Raw genomic sequence first — 20,111 nt, 5'->3', positions numbered from 1 at the left:
CCTAGCGACGCCCATTGCTCTTGTCATATGTTCTGATGAGCGTGATTCACAAGGTGGCACAAAGGTGTTTCAGAAAACACATCTGATTACTCCTCACCCATTTTACGAAATATATTGGACTGTATTGTAGCATGCAAGGGGAGTTGTGCGCTTCTGTTATATTATGTGTGTAATAGTTCACTCCATAATGCTGTGTGTGGGTGCTTGTGAGAATGTTGATGTTTAACTTTGTGGTTATTGTTCCTACTACTGTTTTTAGCCTGTGTTCATGTTAGCCTGCATTTCTGTTGTCCTGCTTGAGTCTGTGTACTATGCGTAATAAAGTGTGTGTAGTTCTCTGTTAGCGTATTTTGCCCACCTAGTGTGTAGTGTAGTGTGGAGAGTATAACATAGCTGTCTGCCTTCCATATTAGTTCTCTTAACACTTGAGTGCTTAGATAAACGCCAAGACAGTATTATTTAAAATATATAGCAAGAAACACCGATTCACATCAACTCTATTTAGAAATGTCAGTGAACACATCACCCTCTGTGGTGTGTGTGCGCAGGCATGGTCTCAAGGCTACCTTTCACGGGTATATTGCAAGGTACCTTTTCTCAGATTAAATTAGGGAGGGGGGCACGATGACAAAAAAAACAGTAACGTTACTGATTCTGGTAGTAGCAGCCCACTCCATTTATCGAATTTCCAAAAGGAATCCTAGGACACACCCGGGCACTGAAGCCTATATCTGCCCATGATGTACAATGGATCTCCTTGATCATTAAACGAGCAATACATCGTTTGCAACGGTTAAGTTTGCAACCCTCTCTTGCCCAGTTGTAACGCGGTTGCGAGTGCGGCTCATCTAGCTCCGCCCACAATAACACACGCAGCACAGGCTGCTGGAAGAAAAGGCTAACAACAATGTGACAATGCTGAGAGAGTGTGTGTGCTACTACTTGCGGTGTTTTAGCCATCAAAAGGATCAACGTGGAGGCATGCCTTTTGCATGCAGTCCATAAACACGGACAATAATTTGCAGCTACTCCAACGCTTCATCGGAACGGTGATGGCGGTCTAATTTTCGCAGGTAACATCCTTTTCTTTTTTTCTCCTCAGAGACGGTATTTCATTGTTCTCTGTCTTCAGATTTCAAGATGTTACAGATAGAAATCCGCCTTTGACCGCTTTGATGTTAACTATGCTGGATGTACAAAACTGGATCATGTGATTAAAAAAAAACAATGAAATCAATTTCTGTATCTATTGATTTCTTCTGTTAAGATGAGGTGAACGTTTCCACTAAGGATGCATTGGTTTCATCAAATGGTATATCTGCATTTGTGATAAAGCATTGCGTCGCTCTATCATGTTGTGAACGTACACCGAGAAAGCTTTTTCAAAGGTTCATATAGCAGCCCCCTCCTCTACAGACATTGCTTGGGATTCTGCAACCGGCTGTTCATGAAATGAGGACCAACCTTTGTCATTATTGTTTCCGTATCAGGTTAGAACTCGTTATAGAAATCAAAATTACAAGTACAATGCCGAAATAAATGAGAATCATTATCTCGGCTTCAAGGACACTGCCTATCGCATTCAACAAACATCAGATATAACAGTAGGCTACGCGCGGGTGAAGAAACGCTTGAATTAGTTTGTCTGTGGCGCGAATCGCGGGTATGGAGTAGAGTAGCCTACACGCTCAAGCCACTCGGGCGCTCAGCCGCAATTGCACAGGGTTTAGATACGAACTCCCAAAGAGGGGCAACCAGGTTATAAGTAATGTCCTTTCAAATTACCACGAGGCATACCTTTGTTGTCCTGCATTCAATGGCCTTTTCAGATTCATGTAGCCTGTGGACTACGTAGAGGTCGTAATGAGCCTAGCTCTTTGCACGTTTTAGTATTGGGATTAGTGACTATTTCCTGTAATCCCGTCACCATGGTTATTCGTAAATTTTACTCTTTTACGATGACAGTGTCAAAGCGCCACACTCTCCCTTGATATTTCAATACATTGGCAGTTTACTGTAGGCCTACTCCTAAGTGTAAGTGGCACGAGTAGGATATATACTTATCTTTCTTGAAATTGTTGTGCTTGACGTGTGAAACAAACCAGAGAGAGAGAGCTGTTCCCTGTGTTCCCGTAGATACATTTTAATCGTATTTCCTTTCATGTCCTCTGATCTGTATCTTATTTCCTTTCAGTCAAATTGGTGTTTTTTCCCCCATTCAATTAGTTTAGTAATGTGTTTTCCCTTGATACGTGAGGACAGCGCTCTACTTTTCAGGTTTTCAGGTACTGGCTGAATATTATTGTTCACTCTGTTGTGTTTTCCCCATGACACGTTGCAAACTATGTCTGGTGTGTGGGTTTCAACATTGTAGCCTACAGTCAGTAACTGACATCTAATGGTGGAGTAGTTTTGACAGTGAGTTAACCAAGGAGTTTTTGACAGCATGCCTTTAATGAATATACTGCCTGTGAAATGTAGCTTCCCGCTGTTCTTCTCAGAGACAATGTTGAAAAATTAACCATTGGGATTTTCAATATGTCTACATATAGCCTTTGTCCTTGAGAGACACCAATGACCAGGAACAAATTCCTTGTATGTGTCAACATACTCTGCAAGTGAAGCTGTCCATGGTCCATTTCGTATCTATCAGAAAAAAATGGCCATTTTTAAGACTCACATCTTTGATCAGATTTGGACAGAACAGATCTGGCAATGAGTCGTGATGTAATTGCAGTGGTCCAAAATATTAATGTCTGCTTTAAATGTAATTTACTTCCTAGACTTGTTCTCCTGCGTTAAATTCAAATTATACAAGTACTCATTGACTACACAGGTTGGTACCTGTCAAGTTGATGAGACAAATGTAAACATAAGTTGTAATTAAGTTGCGGGTTGTGCAGAAAAGGTGCTGCTTTATTCATGAATTTGATTCAGGACTTTGCAATAAGTGTTTTGGTAATTTCATGCCTGACTCACCATGTAGACAGGAAAGGTGGTCATGGCTCATGGCACAATAAATAGGCAGTTCTGGATAGATGAGATCAGAATACATGGTGTTACATTCAGTTCTTCTTTTGAGACGCACACAGAAATTTATGACAACTGCAAAGTCTAATTTCAGGACATCTAATCGCCATCTAACCATCACCCCCCCAACGTTGGGTTGTGCTTGTCAATTCATAGCATACCACAAAAAAATATTTCATGCAGTCTTCGTATCATTTTATCTGCTCTTCATTTCATCATTTACCCTGAGAAGCATTTTTTTGAAGCACATAAGTGCTTCTCAGAACCTGAAGCCATTTCTTCACAATAATCATTTAATACAATTTATCCATATCTGGATTGTCTTATTCAGACAAACCCATCAGTATGCTCTGTCATGAAACCCTACGTCATGTTTCACAATAGTGCTTAGTGTAAGTTTGAATGTCGTGTCTTTGTCATTATGCTGAATGCAGCTGTCATTTCTCATCTTCACACTTCGCCCTACCTGTTTTTCTTCATCCATTCCTTTCATGCACAGCACACATAAGTGTGCTTTACATTTGACCCCACCTTTAGACATTGTGATGGCATTTAAATGCTGAAATAATGTGTGATTAAATGTGTGATTTAAGGCCCTTCACCTCACTGCTTACTTGCGATCTTGCGAACTCCACCTAAAACAGATCAACTCCGTCAGTCGACTCGTTCTTAGCAGTGTAACTCAGATAATTGACTTACATTTCATGACATATTTTTAAATTAGCTCCAGTTTTAGTAATCCAAGACTGTATTGGCTGATATCATGAGTGGAGTTTGCACTGTTTCACACATTGGGGTTATTGGTCAGGTTATTGGTATATATCAGATGCCACTAATTTTACATCCAAAAACATATGTTTCATCAAAATCATGTTTTATCCAGGTTTTAGTTGAGAAAATGCATAGTAGTATAGAGTATTTCTGCTGATATGAAGCCCCCAAATTTGGAACACTATCTGAGGTAAAAGAATACTGTTTTTAAATGTTGTATTCACTTGGCCAGTCACTGCTAACTCTCATTCACTCACTCACAAACACACATACTCACAATGCAAACACCCTCTCACACTTCATCTCTGGGTCTTTCTCATACACACACACACACGTACACAGACATACACACACACACACACACAGTCAGACTGTAATTCTCATGCTATCAGTCTCCCCTCTGTCACCGCTTTGTCCCGTACTCAATGGGCGAGTGGCACTGGTACGTCTGCTCTGTATGAAAAATGGCTGTCCAGTAGAGCGGTGGATACACGCGTCACCAACCGCCACTGCATTTATGGCCTGTCAAGTGTCTGCAGGGCTCGGCTTCTCCGGAACTCTCCCCAGGAGGTAGGGGGCGTAATTTCAGTTGACGGGTGTGTTTGACGTACGTCTCTGCGTGTGTGTGTGTGTGTGTGTCTGTGTGTGTGTGCGTTGCTGTGAACATTTAAAACATCAGGAGAGAAGAGTTACCAGTCATTCACCTTCAACACACGGAAGTAGAGAACCATCCTGCATGGAGGAGGCGTGGGGATGGAGGCTTTGAAGTTGTTTTTTCCCATCCCCTACCTGGAAATGAGAGGGAAAGAGAAAGAGAGCGCGTTTCAGTTAGTGAAGTTCAAAAGCCGTAATTACATTGTTTGGACCTAGTTTTTAAAGTGTTACACAGGTGTGGCATTAGTCACCCTTAATCTCACCCTAAAGTTTATGTTTAGTTTTAAATGCATGAACAATATTTTTACACTTAAACAAACAATAATCAAATGCAGAGACAGTTATTTAATAATATGTTAGGGAGTAGTTACATTTATACAGTCTTACAGTTACAACCGGCACTTTGAGGGCAACCGTAATGCTGATGTGGCCCAGGGTGAAAATTACATTGACACCCCTGCCCTTAACAGTTCATAGTTGTCCGAAAAACCCAACCCAAGTGGCTCAACGCTGTCTTTGAGCCAACACAGTTCCTTTTTAAAGAGAGGCAAACATCGCCCACAGTGCCTCTTGCCCTGGGCAGGCTGATGGCTGCAACAAGTGTTCTAAGCACATGCTAAGAGCTCAAAGCTAATTATCCCTAATCCTGTTTGCCACTCAGTCCAGCATACGGCTGGGCTTATTAAGCCTGTGTTTTCACAGCGAGAATGATTTTATTTGTTTGCTTGCGAGTGCAACCGGCAATCCATACAATTAAATGACTTGCTCAGGCAGTAAAAAAGCAGTCCAGACTTAAACCTTGTTCCGTACAGAAAGAAAGAATGAATTGTATTATAAAATGGCACCATGTTCATTGCTTGTACTGGACAAATTTAGATTACCTGGATGGGATGTACATTTTATATCTTATACTTGAACATAAACAATAGCTGTGTGGATGGTCGATAAAATAAATCATGATGGACAGTTTTTCCCCTACTGCCAGCTGATTCTTCTACAGTCTCTGAGATGTTGGATTTCTGTAGAAAAGTGAAGGCACAGTCATCTCTCCGGCTTGCTTTATCTTGATGTCAAAAGTTATGCATTTGACTCTTCAGCAAAACTTTGCACTTATCTGATTTAAAAAAAAAACGTCGGCAGCTCTAATGATGGTAATTTCCTTTGAAATGACATCCTTGACTGTGTCAGAGTCTCTGTGTGTGCTTTCAGTATTTTTTCTCTCTCTCTCACTGAGGCTACAGGCTTGCCTTTGTAAATGGGCTTTTCTCACGGACGGACCTCGCTGAGATTCCATTTTAAGGTGTTTATACCCTCTGTTAGCCGAATTGAAAGAGTGTCATTGAGCCGGGGCCTTTGGGTAATTTATCAGAGGAAGATGCGACCATGAAGGTCAGGCTCCGCATCGTTGTCTGCAATTTCCACCCAGCACTCGCCGACACTAGCATGTCTTCTCTCGTCACAATTGTACGCTGTGCAAAGATTTCCCATCGTGTCAGTGTTCCCGAGCGGTCAAGCCATCCCTCACAGTGGCATTTTCATTGTGTGGCTCTATTGTTCAAAACTTGACAGCAGAAGCTGGATATTTTTTTGTGCAGAACAGAGGTCTGCTCCTGAGTTTTATTTTCTTTGTATTGCACCAACTCCAAAAACTCTGCATGTCGTTCCAGTGTGTTTGTGTTGGTTATCTCTCCCTCAGTGATGTGTCTGTGCCTACTTGAAGGTTACATTCATTATGAGCATTAGCGAACCACTTTGTACCAATTGAATGAAAGCTACTCTTTGCTGTCCACGGAGTTTTCATTCGCAGTCAAACGAGAGAACATTTGACAGTAGACTTGCTCTGTATCTGATAGCGTTGGATCGGATATGTCGAGGGACATGAGGTGGTTTAGCACGCTACTCCTCCTCTGGGCTGGGCCAGCCATGCCCAGGCTTGTCGCGGAGTGAGTTGAGACGTGTCCGGTGCTCCTGTAATTACAGACCCTGCTCCTGAACCTCAAAGCTGAGGCTGAGGCAGGGTGGGGAGGGAGCCAGCCACCACTCGACTCTCCACGTCCAGGTGGCTGCTATAATAAGCCCTGCGTCTGGTGGAGGTGTGTGTGTGTGTGTGTGTGTGTGTGTGTGTGTGTGTGTGTGTGTGTGTGTGTGTGTGTGTGTGTGTGTGTGTGTGTGTGTGTGTGTGTGTGTGTCTGTGTGTGTGTGTGTGTGTGTGTGTGTCTGTGTCTGTGTCTGTGTCTGTGTCTGTGTCTGTGTCTGTGTGGGTGTGTGGCCCTGCCGTTATTACACCAGGTGGAGGCCAGCTTTTCTATGGGCCACATGGAAGATGTCACACCAGGATGACAGGCTTCGGACACTCGTCTTTGGGGGTCAAAGTTTGGGCAACAAATCCTGTAGAACAGATGGGAGTGCAACATGAGTGCAGGTACGAGGGGGCTGTGTGTGTGTGTGTGTGTGTGTGTGAGAGGAGGATGTGGGGTAGACAGTGAGCATAAACACCTCCTCTGCAATAAAGAGCAGAAGTGAGATCTGTGTGCTGCAGGCTTTGGGAAACAGACATGAAAACAGACGTGGTGAAAAGTAGTCCAAACATTTCCTCTTGAGGTCTGATTCAGCAGCACCTTTGTAACAGTCAATCATGAGTTGAACAATAGGCCTGGCGTGTTTTTACTGTCACTGGTGAGGGACACGTGCCTTCCTGTTTGACTGTCCGGTGTGAGAACGTCAGCACATTGCATGACGTAGAAGTAGGTGAGTGGTATAGAATCTGTACATTCTACAGTTCTGTGATACTGTGGCCAGTATGTGCGGTCTAGGCGATTCTGTAATATGACAGATGATGTCATTTTCTCTGGTGTCAGGGAGCCCTGACAGAAGGGCCCATCTGGTTGAGAGAGATTTGGTGCACCCTTACTCTCTAATCCTCTCTGCTTTCACATTCCGGCAAGGTTGGAGATGTTGGCCAGGAAGAGTGGATGACTGCCTTCACAGGAGATATGCAAAGCTGCCATGTTGGGAGGGCTCCAAAGCAGGGCAAAAGGGAATAAAGCCTGAGTGTGATTATGTGCCTTTTGCTGTTTGTGGATGTGCTATACATAAAGTTTATATAGCAACACGCTGAAAACCTTGTCAACGCGTTACAAGTAGGTGTATGTGTGTGTGTGTGTTTACATAGCCTTGCTTGAGGTTTTGGATTATGCGTGTGATTGACAGGGCCTGTGATGGCTGAAACGAGCTCTCCTTTCCCGTTGGCTGAAGTACAAGTGCCAGAACGCATGTCTGATGTCGGGTCGAGAGAATGCAGCCCTCTGCACTGAACAGATATCAGCTTGACTCTCTGAATGAATGCGAGCCCATATCAGTGCACATCTCAAACCCATTTTGGCTGGGCTACACAACCCCATACTCTCCAGTTGCCTTTCACATGCAACACAGTCCTCCAAAATCCCCCACCAAAAAACCATTCATTTTATTGCTCCCTTTGCATAGTTGTTCAAGCATGGCAGAGGAGGACAAGCAGCCTGTGGGGGAATGTTGTCTATGAAAAACTGTACATGTGGGCAATCTAGTACAAAAACAAGTGCTGACCAGGAAGTTGTAAAATAATTCCAAAAGATTAAGTATCCTGTTAGCTCCAGAGAAGGAAGTTGAAATGTTTTGGTTCCCTTTCCTAGGGTTAGGGATAGTGTTAGGGTAAGGAACTCATAGTTCCCTTTGAACCCAGACTGGTTCAGACCTGTTCCAGGGTCCATTGTTGTGTGGGTCGGTTGGTATTGATGCACCATATTGGCAAAGCCTGTATTGACGTAGGCAGTGCTGTTAACATCCAGTCCAACCGACAGCATATCTGCTAGCCCTCCACTGAAAAGTGCTGGATGACTTCCCCATTAAGAATCCCTGTTGACAGCAGAATCAAGAAGGTGCAGTTCTCACTTCTTCTTTGATGTCTAAGCCATTAAAGAGCGTCCCAGAGGACTACCACAGAAATTTGCTTTTTTCGGTGCCAGTTCAATTAATTTTTTGCCCCGCCGTGCACTGTATGCCGCGTACTGACACTACTTGGAAACCTCGCTGGGACTGCGTCGGCAGAAGGCTTAATTGGCCACTGGCCTCGGTGGACGTTCTGCGGTGGCCTTCCGCGGTGGCCTTCCGCGGAGTGCTGAATGCAGTAGGTGCGTAAACAGTGGTAATTACTTCTGGATAGGGTTGATCTTTTCGCAGAGGAGTTTTCTCCTTCGTTTTTTTTCCCTCCGAGGACGGATGCTTTGGGAGATTTCACTTGTGGAAATATGTGGAGGAGAGCTCGATTTTCATTCAGCGTGTGTTTTGTTACATTGATTTGTCTTCTCATGCACTTCATATTTGCCCTTTTTCCTCTCTTTCCTCTCATTACAACTAAACCGATCTCACCTTCATTTTACATTTTTGCTAGTCTTTCTGTATCGATGCTGTAGGACGACTCTTACTTTGGTTCTTTGGTTTGCAATGAATATTCACATTCACTGTAATGAATTGCAGTTATATCACAAAGCCTTACAGATGCCTTATAAAAACCAACATTAAACAGTCTGTTATGACAACTCTGACAGAAATAAACATTGTGATGATATCCCTCAGATGTGTGAGTCTCATCACCTGCTGTAATTGTATTGCTATGCCCTTTCATCCCAGACACTGAGAGGAGCCAGGTCTTTGGATAGTACGTGTCAGTTTGGCTTCTTCAGGCACCTTTTGGTTTTGCACTCCACTGTTATGGAGAGGCTTGTGGAGACTTGAAAGCTTGATGATGTGGAGTCACTTATTTGTGTGTGTGTGTCTTTGTTTTTGGTGTTTGCGCGCCACATATCAGTGCCTCCACAGTGTCTGAAAATGCAGCGCTTGAAAATATATCACCATAATAGAAAATCTTAGACTGGGAATTTGTACTCGCGAGTGACACATTGAGTCCTCCAGAAATAGAAACAAATATGCCACTGAACAATAACGAAGTAAAACAACTGCAAAAAGCTCTTTGTGTCTGACCCCCCCCCCCCCTCCCATTTTAGTGTTTGGCAGCTTTTGAAGCGAGTTGTCTTTGATTGGCATCTCATTGGGAGGTCTGTGGGGTCTGAGCACTTAGTGGTATGTGGTCACTGCTCCCTGCTAAAATGTCCCTCAGCTTCCTGTGAAAGTCAGCAAACAACAATTTGCCATGGTAGGTCTTTCTTATCTCCTCTTTGTTGAGGTCAGGTTGGGTCGCAAATAACTCCAAGATTTCTGGGGTTATCCTGTTACAGGCGCAATCAGTCGGTTGGCATTGCCCTCGCCCGTTACTCTAGCCAAGCATAATGGCATGTGTATAGATACAGATCTATACACATATTATTTATACATGCAGATAGATACTTAGCCTGTTATGGCTGATTAGTTATTGGGCTGTTTGAGACGAGATGTGGTGTTTACCTGTGGTTCTCTGCAGGCTGTTTGGGGTGGGGTGGGGTGTGGGGGGGGGGGGGGGGGGTCGCACAGTAACAGATGGAGACCCAGAATGCCCTGTGTGCCTTCTTATCCAGGATTAAGCGCAAGGGTCTTGTGTTTGTTTAGCTAGTTTTATTTTGCTTGTAAATATTTTGGGGTATGCTGCAAAACATATGCCAAGGTGAAGTTTATTTTTCCTGATGTCTTGGTGTCTGGAGGGTGCATTTCTTGCTTTGGTGTGCACTGTGCAAATGTGTTGCCTTCAAGTTTTTGCTTTTGTGTGCAGAAGAAAAGGAAGAGGAGGAATTTGTGCCTATATGCACTGGCACACTCTGTCTTGTTCTCTCTCTCCTCTCTCTCTCACTCACACATACACACACACACACACACAAAGTTGGCCTCTAATGAAACACCTTGTGCTCTGGGAGTTTTAATTATTCCTCCTTGCGTTGTACTTCCAGTGGTCTGGGGTGAATTTCAATGCTGCTAATAGTTCCCATCCAAGCAGTGCTGTAAAAGCCCCATAGCTATAATGGGCTGCATTATTTCAAGGTCGTCTGGGCTCTTTGAAAAGTATCCAGGTGAGATCATCTGATAAGAAATGGTTTTGCCACATACCTGGATGCAGCTCACGGAACCACAAACACACGCACACGTGCGCACACACACACACACACACACACACACACACACACACATACACTCACACACACACACACACGTGCGCACACACACACACACACACACACACACACACACACATACACTCACACCAGGTATTTTATCACATCAATCAAGAGTGGGCTATTGATGCCAGAGGCTAACATTCCTGTTTTGAAGACCTCTTTAAAAGCAATGGAGAGAATGTGTCTCTCTCTGAGCAGGCGCACACAGGACAAGCCAGCCAGCCGATTAAGCTCTTTTAAATGGATGCTTCACACATCCTTTCATCAGCGATAAAATGGCGGGGGGTGGGGGGGTGGTAGTTATGGGGAAGTGGTGTTCGCTTACATTTTCTCCATGCTAGCTCTCAGCATCCGCTGCTCAGGTGAATCAAATGTATTCATCCCCTCGACTCACCCTCCTTTTTAAAGTCGCATTAGTCAGGGCTGCAATGCAAAGAAAGGGAGGGAGGGAACAGGGGGAAGAGAGAGAGAGAGAGAGAGAGAGAGAGAGAGAGTGAGTGATGGGAGGGGTATCATCGGAGGATAACTGGCCCAACTAACTCATCTATGCTAATACCGCTACTGCTTAGCATAGATTCATTCGACTGAAGTGTCAGACAGTGGAGATGAATAATGTATCGCTGGGAACGGGGTCTGCGTTGCTAAGGGAGGTGTGAATTCATCCACAGGGGCTGGCACCAGTCTCTGACGCTTGTCTCCACCCCCCCGGTACAGAAAAAGAAGCCACTTTTTCTTTCCTTTTCACAGCCTGTTTATTTTGGACATCTCATTTGTTTGTCTCTCCTTTTCCCTGTCTCGAAAGCCAACAAAGATGGTTGGTTTTTTTTTTGCATGAAGAAGATGAAGGGGGGGAGGTGTTGCTACATTTCTTTTGCTCGATCTGTGTCTCCCTCTTCTCTCGCTTCTCTCTTTCCTCTCCTTCCTTACTTCTATCTGTCTCTTTCTTGCTCCTGTGCCAGTACAGATGGCTGCCTCGTTCCTCCTCGCCCGCTGAAATCTGTGTTGGTTTATTTAAGACATTTTTCCAGTCCACTGCAGGCAGTTGCGTTTGAAAGATACTCAAGGACCTCCCCTCACTCGTGTGCGTTTAAGTGGGCTGAACACTCCCTCTGTGGCCCGGCCTGGCTTGGCTCGGCTTAGCTTGGGCTGGTGCTTGGGCTGCGCGTTGAGGAGGACTGAAGGCAAAGGTCAATCTGAGGTGTTGGTGGAAGACACAGCACTTCCATCTATTGCATTCCCCACAGAGTCTCTCTGTCTTAGACACATTGCAGGGTAAAAAAAAAAAAGAGAGAACAGCTATCCGATTGAAGCCTGTTGGTTTTCGGGTGGCGAGCACGGCACTGAATTGGATTTTCAGACCGCGCCAGTGCAAATTAATGATGGGGAGAGAGCCCACTGGAGACTTGCGCTACTCCATCCCTCCTCTGAAGTCGCCCTCATTACTGCTGGTCCTTAAACAGTGTTAAAGGTGCAATAGGCAGCGTTGCCTTTGAGGGGAGAAAAACACAGAGAGATATAACATATGTAGCCCTTTTTTCTCAAGATATGGCTAGGACAAACCACATCTTTAAAAATAAATATCTCTGTGCAAATGAAGGCCACTACTATTGTGCTTAAAATAAATGAATTTCAAGATGTTTGGGATGTGCCTGCTTGTGTATTATTCTCACTATCTCTTGTCTAATCATACAGTTTGAAAAACATGCCCACTACATTCTTTTTTATCTTTTTCTTGAAAGCAGTGCTGCCGATTGCACCTTTAAACCAGCAACCCACACAGTTATCTCGATCTATCTTTGGGGCATCAGAGTATAATATTCTTTGGAAAGTGTGGCGTCATACGGTGTACGTGCAGTGGACTTTGAAGTCTGAGTTCGGACACCCTCGGCTGACTCATTGACCCAGGCTTTACTAAGTACACCTGTTTCTGTGGATGACTTACGTAGCTACGATGATCGCCACTTGTGTGACGTAGGTGACGTATGCGATTGGCTGATTAAGTGGAAGTGCATTACACAGGATGTGTAACAGGACCTGAGGATTTACAGCATGATGATTTATCAGCAACTGGATGACTGTACCTCACTCATGGCCATTTAAGTGAGATTGAAGGCCTGGATTGTGGAGTGTTGGTGAATATGCGCCACCTTCATATTCCCCATAGATCTTCTGCCTGAGTAAAAAATAATCTATATATCCAATCTATAAATCTATGCATAGATGGTGGTGGAGGGCAAGGGCATATGACTGAATTGCATTGTCCACCTTCCCAGTGCAAATGAGTTATGCCTAGCCTGTCTCCGGGTGTGTTACGAGTTGAAAATCACGTACTGTGGTTTTGTTGCATAAGGATGTGGTGAAAGGTGGGTGTATCGTGTATCGGTATGGTGCAGATTTTGAACATGCGTGCACGGTGTCATACAGATTACTCATCAACCTTTGCATGCCTTCCATCTCTAGTGAAGAGCCCCTTCTTTTTTTGGTGAATATTCCAATGTGAGATTGCAGTGAAGTGCGTGGCGGTGACTGATTTGATGTAAATGTTAAACTGGGCTGGCACAGTGTCTTGAGAATGTGTAGGAATGAGTCAGTGTTTTGAGTTGGGGTTAAATATCTTTCACCTCGCTAACTGACTAGTTAGTGTTTGAGCCTCAAACTTTGAGACGTGGTTAATATGTGATTAACACGATTACTTCCTCCCCTAGGTACCTTTGAAGCATTTGTTCTGCTTATTTGTTCAGGCGTTTCCTGCTTTAGGAGACTCATCTGTTTCCACAAGCCTAATATTTACCTGCACTAACAGGCGTGGCTAGTACTTCGTTTTCTTTAAAAACACAGGGAACCCTATGCCGACAAGAACAATATCTGTGAAATGGGATGATATACTTTTTCCCCCAACTTACAAAGAACTATTGACTGAAATGTAACTGTTAGGTTGTCGTTGTTGTTAGCTGTGGCCCTGTTGGGGTCTGTGGGGAAACCCAATCCTCTTGACTGGGTCAGGAGTAAACAGGGCTTGTGTCGGGTTGTGACTCTCCATGTCTTTAACACTGAAGGTGTTCCTGACACTCAAGTGGTCAGGGAGTGGATTATGGGTTTCTTGCCCTGTGCTCTCTGCTCGCGCGTGTATGTGTGTATGTGTGTGTGCATGTATGTGTGTGTGCGTGTGTGTGTGTGAGAGAGAGAGAGAGTGAGAGGGACTGACTTGCATAATGAGGTGAACAGGCACAAAGTCACTCGGAGTGATGTGGTGGGGGATGGGGTGGGCGGGTGGGCGGTGAGTGACTACTGCAGGGCTCTTGAATAATGCAGTGAATGTGCTGTGTAACACGGTTCAGTGAGAGTCTGCACTCTTCCCTCTCTCTCTCGCTCTCAATCTCACTCTCTCACTCACTCACTCCTTTACATCCTCTCTCTCATCGTGGCTGTTTAGTCTTCAGGCGCTTGCTCTCAGAGTCGTGTTGTGTCTGCTACTGATGTCTCATCTTTCTCAGTCTCTCTCTCTCTCTCTCTCTCTCTCACACTCATTTATATCCCTCATTTATCCTGGCTTTAGTTCATTCTAATGATGTTTGCATTTGCTTCCTGTCCCCCCCCCTCCCCTGTACCAGCCATGCTGCACAGGCAGTGTCACCGTCAGACTAACACCCCAGCTGTCTTTCCTTCGGCCACTTCTAAATGATACCCTTAACAAGATGGAAAAGTGGTGTGATTATATCTGGATTATATGATTTGTCGTGGTTTCAGTTTTCTTTACTTTTCTTTACAACTCTTTATTGAAGATCTTTTGTTGCCTGCCTTTTTTCAGTGCAAACACACACACACACACACACACACACACACACACACACACACACACACACACACACACACACACACACACACACACAGAGAGAGAGAGAGTCATTCAGCCGTATGTCCAGCATCACACTATAGCACATTATGTCCCGCACATCTTTACCAGTAGCTTCTGTTTTATTGATTTCCCTTCAACCTTTGGTGAATATATCCCCCTCGCTCTAATCAAGTGTGTTGAGGTAAGCTTGTCTCTGACACCGAGGTCTGTGGTCCAGCCCCAGCAGAGGCACATCCCCCCCTTCTTCTCTTTTCTTCTCTCCTCTTTTCTTCTCTCCTCCTCCTCTCCTCTCTGCCTGTGTGTAGAGTGGCTGTGTCAGAGGAGATGCTCTGTCTGCTCTCCTCTCCCATAGTTCATCAGTGACCACATAATTAACCCCCCCAGGGCCAAGGCTCTGATACCACTTAAGACTGCTCCTCCTGCTGTTCAGTTTCTCTCTCTCTCTCTCTTTCGCTTTTTTTCTTTTCCTCCCCCCTCTATCTCTTTTACTCTCTTCTCCTGCTGTTCATGTGCGCTCTCTCTCCATCACTCTCTCTTCCCATCTCTCTCTCTCTCTCTCTCCTTCCTTCCCTCCCTATTTCTACGCTTTCTCACCCTCTCCTCCTGCTGCTCATTCCCTCCCTCAGTCCAACCTTCTTTACCTTCTTTCTTTCCCTCTCTCCCCCTCCCTTCTGTCTCTCATTACCCTTTCTCTCCTCTGTCTCAGAGTGTTTGCCTCATTGCCTCTCCAAGGGTGTTGCTTGCTTCGAATATCTGCCTTAAGTAGTCTGGAGCATCAAAGCAGGTCAGGGGGAAAGTCCTGTGGAGCCAGTGCATTCTGAGAGAGGGGCAATGTGCTGCGTTAGCCGGACACGTTCAAAGGCTTCCTCTTTGTAGAGATGGAAAGATGTGCCCTACATTTATAAGAGCCGTTGACCCCATTTGGGAGGTATTTTCACATAATGGTGCATAATTTAGTGCTTCACGTGGTGGTTCTCAGGTATTGGCCCATTAAAAGCCATATAGCTGACGACAGCTAGATGGACCTGGCTTAAGTCTGACTCTTGTCTAGTGGATCCGTGCCATGTAAGGCCCAGATCTGTTCCGGAGTCGTTACTTTAGATGACTCTTTTTTTTTAGAGATGTCACGAGAACCGATGATTCGGTACGAAGTCGATGCCAAAATTCTGAAAAGGTGACGTTGAAGGTATTGGGGAAGGCAGATCTTCAAGAGCTGACGGGGGCATCATATACACCCACATGTGTTCTAGTCTGTTGGTAAATGCCAAAGGAAGAAGAGGAATGCCTACCAGCAGGGAAGAACACGTGGAAGATGATGACAGCTCCACCTTGACTAGGCGATAGGAAAAAGCTGTGTATGGAAGAGTTTTGCACTCAAGGCGGCTCATCAGGGATTAATAATACATTTGCAAAAAACACTATGCAAACAGTAACAAGGAAGTTTTCAGATGAAAGCCTTTATAAAAAGTTGATTGTTTGTAATAAAGCCCAAGATTGTTTTTTTTCAATACTTGAAAGCTACATGCCACTGTTCTGTTTTGTAATGTTAATAGTTGTTTCTTTTTATTTATTACTTTGTGGAATTTCAGATTATCATGACATATCTTCTCCTTTTTCCTTATGTGGTTCACTTCCTTAAAGCCTTTGGCCAGTGGAGCAAGACTGGTGATTGCAGCTATGTGATTAGGCGGCACAGAAACAGAGAGGCCTTTGTTAGTCATCGGAAAGAATGACATTGCCATGACAATCAGGCAACACAATAAGCAGTTGTACAGGCGAGCTGCTTTCTCTGGATGAAGGGAACATATGAAATTTCAGACAAGAAAATGCACTGTGCTCTATATCTCTGTGTGTGTGTGTGTGCGTGTGTGCCTGTATGTGTGCGTGCAACATGCGAGTCTGAAGGAAGTGGTTGTGTTTGTGTGTGTGCGTGCGTGCAACATGAGAGTCTGAAGGAAGGGGTTGTGTTTATGTGTGTGTGTGTGTGTGTGTGTGTGTGTGTGTTTATGTGTGTGTTGTGTTGTGTTGTGTTCCATGGGAGCTGCAGTGGGCTATTTCGCAGCACAAGGCGTATGATTAATTCCTCCCCCAGCTCCCTTTGAATCATTTGTTCTGCTTATCGGACGTTTCCTGGCAGGGCACCTGCTATGGAAGGCTCATTTGTTTCCTCAAGCCTGATATTAACCTGCACAAACAGAGAGCAGCGCTAAATGACGGCCATCTATCGTGGGTGGCAGGCTTTCCCAGATACCCGATACAAGGCTTTCCTGAATACAGCAGGACATACATCCTTGGTGCCCTCGGTGGAAAACACATTGGATGCTGACCTTGTTCAGGTGCTGAAGGGCCCAGTCAAGGGTGTCTGTGTGCGTGTTACGCAAGCTGTAGGTTCAAATCAAGGTCATGTGTACCAAGCGTTCAAAATCTGCATACTCTTTACTCAAGGCGTCCCTTCCCATAAGCATGTCTCCACACAAAAGGATGTGATGTTTATCCCAAGTGAGGGAAGTATGACATGTATGTTCATGACGGCATGATAAAGCCCTTGAGGGCCAGCATTCTGTCCTATGTGACACGTGGAGGAGCGGTGGTTTATGCATCTATGTACGTGTAGAAATCATCATGTGTGCACACAGACTCTGCCCTTGCTGACACTTCTGCTGATCGAGAATACCTGATTATTAAGCACAGACCCGTTTTCTACCACAAGAGTGTATACGCATCATTCCTGCCGCAGTTTATGTACCACCGGATGCAAATGCCCCAGTAGCCAGGAAAGATCTCAGTGCCGTTATTGACAAGCTGCAGAGATTGCATCCAGACGGGGCCTTTACTGTTGCTGGGGACAACCATTGTTGTCATAGTGTGCTTCCAAGATTTGACCAAAATGTCTTATGCACCACAAATGGACATAGAACCGTGGATCACGGCTACACAATAAGGAGAGGATCTACATAGTTAGATTTGTCTCGGGTAATTAGAGTTGTTAGTTTTGTACTACAATGTTCCTTCATAATTAGTGAGCAACTGAAGCTCATTAGACACATATACTTACTTTCCTTACTACACATACATTATATTTAAAACTCCATACGTTTTTAAGCCTTTTGTCCCAATCTGAAGTTTTCACATGGTGATCGCCTTCTCTAGGGAAAATAAGAATGGGGTAAAAATTACAACACATGGGATTAGAGACTTTGTGACAAATACCATCTGACAAATGCCAGACAATACATATATTATTTACTCCCCTCCCCCACCTGAGACAGCCTGACCATCTTTCGTTGTTCCTGCTTCCCAAGTACAGCCTGGTCATTGAAACCCACAATGAGGACCATTAAGATCTGGCTGGAGGGTGCTGACTCTGCTCTTCAGCACTAATTCCAGCACACAGACTGGAGTGTGTGTGCTGCCCACGCCACCACAGAGCCTGACATTGACTCATATACCAACTCTGTCCTGGAATGCATCAACAAGTGTGTGGACCGAGACAAATCTGAAATCTCCAATCTGAAACCCTGGATGAGCAGAGAGGTTCGCCTCCCGCTCAAAGCCAAAGATGCAGCCTTCAGGTCTGGAGAGCGGGAGGCTTACAAGATCAGCCAGGGTCAACCTGAGGAGGTGGAATCTCCAAGGCTAAGCACACATACAAACAGAGGATCGAAGAGCACTTCAACTCCCCACCCCCGGCGCATGTGGCAAGGCATACAGACCATAACATACTTCAAACCACCCAGTACTGTACCCCCATCCAGTTTTGCTCTCTCTCTCCCTGATGGACTACTTCTACACTCGCTTTGACCGGGGAAACCCCTCAAAGTGTATCTCCCACATGGTGAACCGCCACTCGCTTTCCAGCTCTGATGTTCGCACCACCATGAGCAGGGTGAATGCACAGAAGGCAGCTGGCCCAGATGGAATACCTGGCCGCCTGCTGACAGCCTGTGCAGAGCAGCTGGCCGGGGTGTTCATGGACATGTTCAATCAGTGGGCTGTTGTCCCCACAAGACCGCCACCACCATCATGCCAATGTAGAAGCACTCCACAGCTATGGCCCTGAATGACATCCGCCCAGTTGCACTCACCCCCATCATGGCAAAGTGCTTTGAGAAGCTGGTTCGATCACAGCTGAAATCCTGTCTGCCCACTGCCCTGGACCCCCATCAGTTTGCCTACCGCACCAGAGGACGCTATCTCCATGGCACTCCTCTCTGCCCTGACCCACCTGGACAGTTCCAACTCCTACGTCAGAATGATTTGACTATAGTTTAGCATTCAACACTGTGATCCCCCTCCAAGCTGATCTCCAAGCTTAGCCAGCTCGGTATTAGTACATCCCACTGCAACTGGACTTTGGACCTTCTGCCTAACAGAGCCAATCTGTTAGGTTAGACAACCTCTCCTCCTCCTTCACCCATGACTGCGTTCCTGTACATGCTCTAACACCATAATAACACCATAATAAAGTTTCCACATGACTCCTTGTATGTAGGCCTGTTGAGAGGGGATGAGATTGCCTACAGGGACAAGGTCCAGCACCTGGCCACGTGTTTTGCCGACAGCAGCCTGGCCATTAACGTCCAGAAACCCGGGGAAATCTTTGTGGACTCCAGGCGAGCTAGTAGCTACGCACACGTCCCCATCTACATCAACGGAGCTGTAATGGAGCATGTATCAATCTTCAAATTCCTTGACGTTCACATCTCTGACAGTCTCACCTGGTCCCTGAATGCCTCCATTCTGATCAAAAAGGCGTGCCGGCGCCGCTACATCCTGTGGAGCCTTAAGAGAGCTCACCTGGGGGGGGGGGCAAGGTGGCGCAAGCCGATTAAGCTCCCCACTTATGGGCTTCATTGCCCGAGGGGACACAGGTTCAAGTCTGGCCTGATGTCATTTCCCAATCCTCTCCCTACCTCTTCTCCGCCTCGCTTCCTGTCATAACTTCACTGTCCTATCCAAATGAAGGCATAAAAAGCCGAAAAAGAAAGCTCACCTGTGTCCCTGGAGAGTGGTGAACTTCTACCGCTGTACCATCGAGAGCACACTCACGAACTGTATGTCGTGTGGTACGGTCTCAGTGTGGTATCTGCTGTGTGAGGCCTTTCCGGGTGTGATGTGGGAGGTCTGGAGAGGCAGCAGGGCCACGGTTAAGGTTTGGCTCGACTCGGAGCCGCACAGCCAGGGGGTAATAACATTAAAGCAGGCAGGAAACTGAAAGTGCTCTTAACGATTGACCCCTTATGTTTTAAGAATGAGGTTCATAAATGAAAGATACCATATGTGCGAGTTGTATTAATAGAGTACATTTGTTTTAAGGGTTGAGCAGCATGTTGGAAGATTTCTTCTTGCCAGTTGATGGCAACAACCGTCCAATTAAAAATCCTTTTCATTTAAAAATAGGGCATTACGGTACAAAAAATGAAAATAAACCAAACTTCAAAACTGTGGAAATGACTTTTACTGTGACAATGGCTCTGTTGAGTTTGAGTGATTGTGTTGTTTGTGTGCTGTAATTATTTGGCTCCCAGTAATGAACTAATGAGCTCTCCTTTTGTTTTCACAGGGCCCCATTGTGTTCTTCAGTATAAATGGATGACGATAAATAGTGGAAGCAGTTGAGGTAGGTCTCCTTGTCAATCTTCTGCTCTTCTCTCTACTGT

The 20,111-nt window shown here is 45.2% G+C and overlaps 1 protein-coding gene across 1 annotated transcript in view; it reads left to right on the top strand.

Annotated features, from left to right (window-relative positions):
• Positions 1 to 250: 250 nt before the first annotated feature.
• The window catches only part of st6gal2a (ST6 beta-galactosamide alpha-2,6-sialyltranferase 2a), a 46,037-nt gene continuing 26,176 nt past the window's right edge, over positions 251 to 20,111 (top strand). The window contains exons 1-2 of the mRNA XM_031584848.1: positions 251 to 1,073; positions 20,015 to 20,071. The gene's annotated coding sequence lies outside the window, so the exon portion shown is untranslated. The remainder of the gene's footprint in view (positions 1,074 to 20,014; positions 20,072 to 20,111) is intronic.

The sequence above is a fragment of the Clupea harengus genome, chromosome 2 (genome assembly GCF_900700415.2).
Source record: "Clupea harengus chromosome 2, Ch_v2.0.2, whole genome shotgun sequence".
Lineage (NCBI taxonomy): Eukaryota > Metazoa > Chordata > Actinopteri > Clupeiformes > Clupeidae > Clupea > Clupea harengus.
This window is presented reverse-complemented; position numbering and strand designations above follow the sequence as displayed.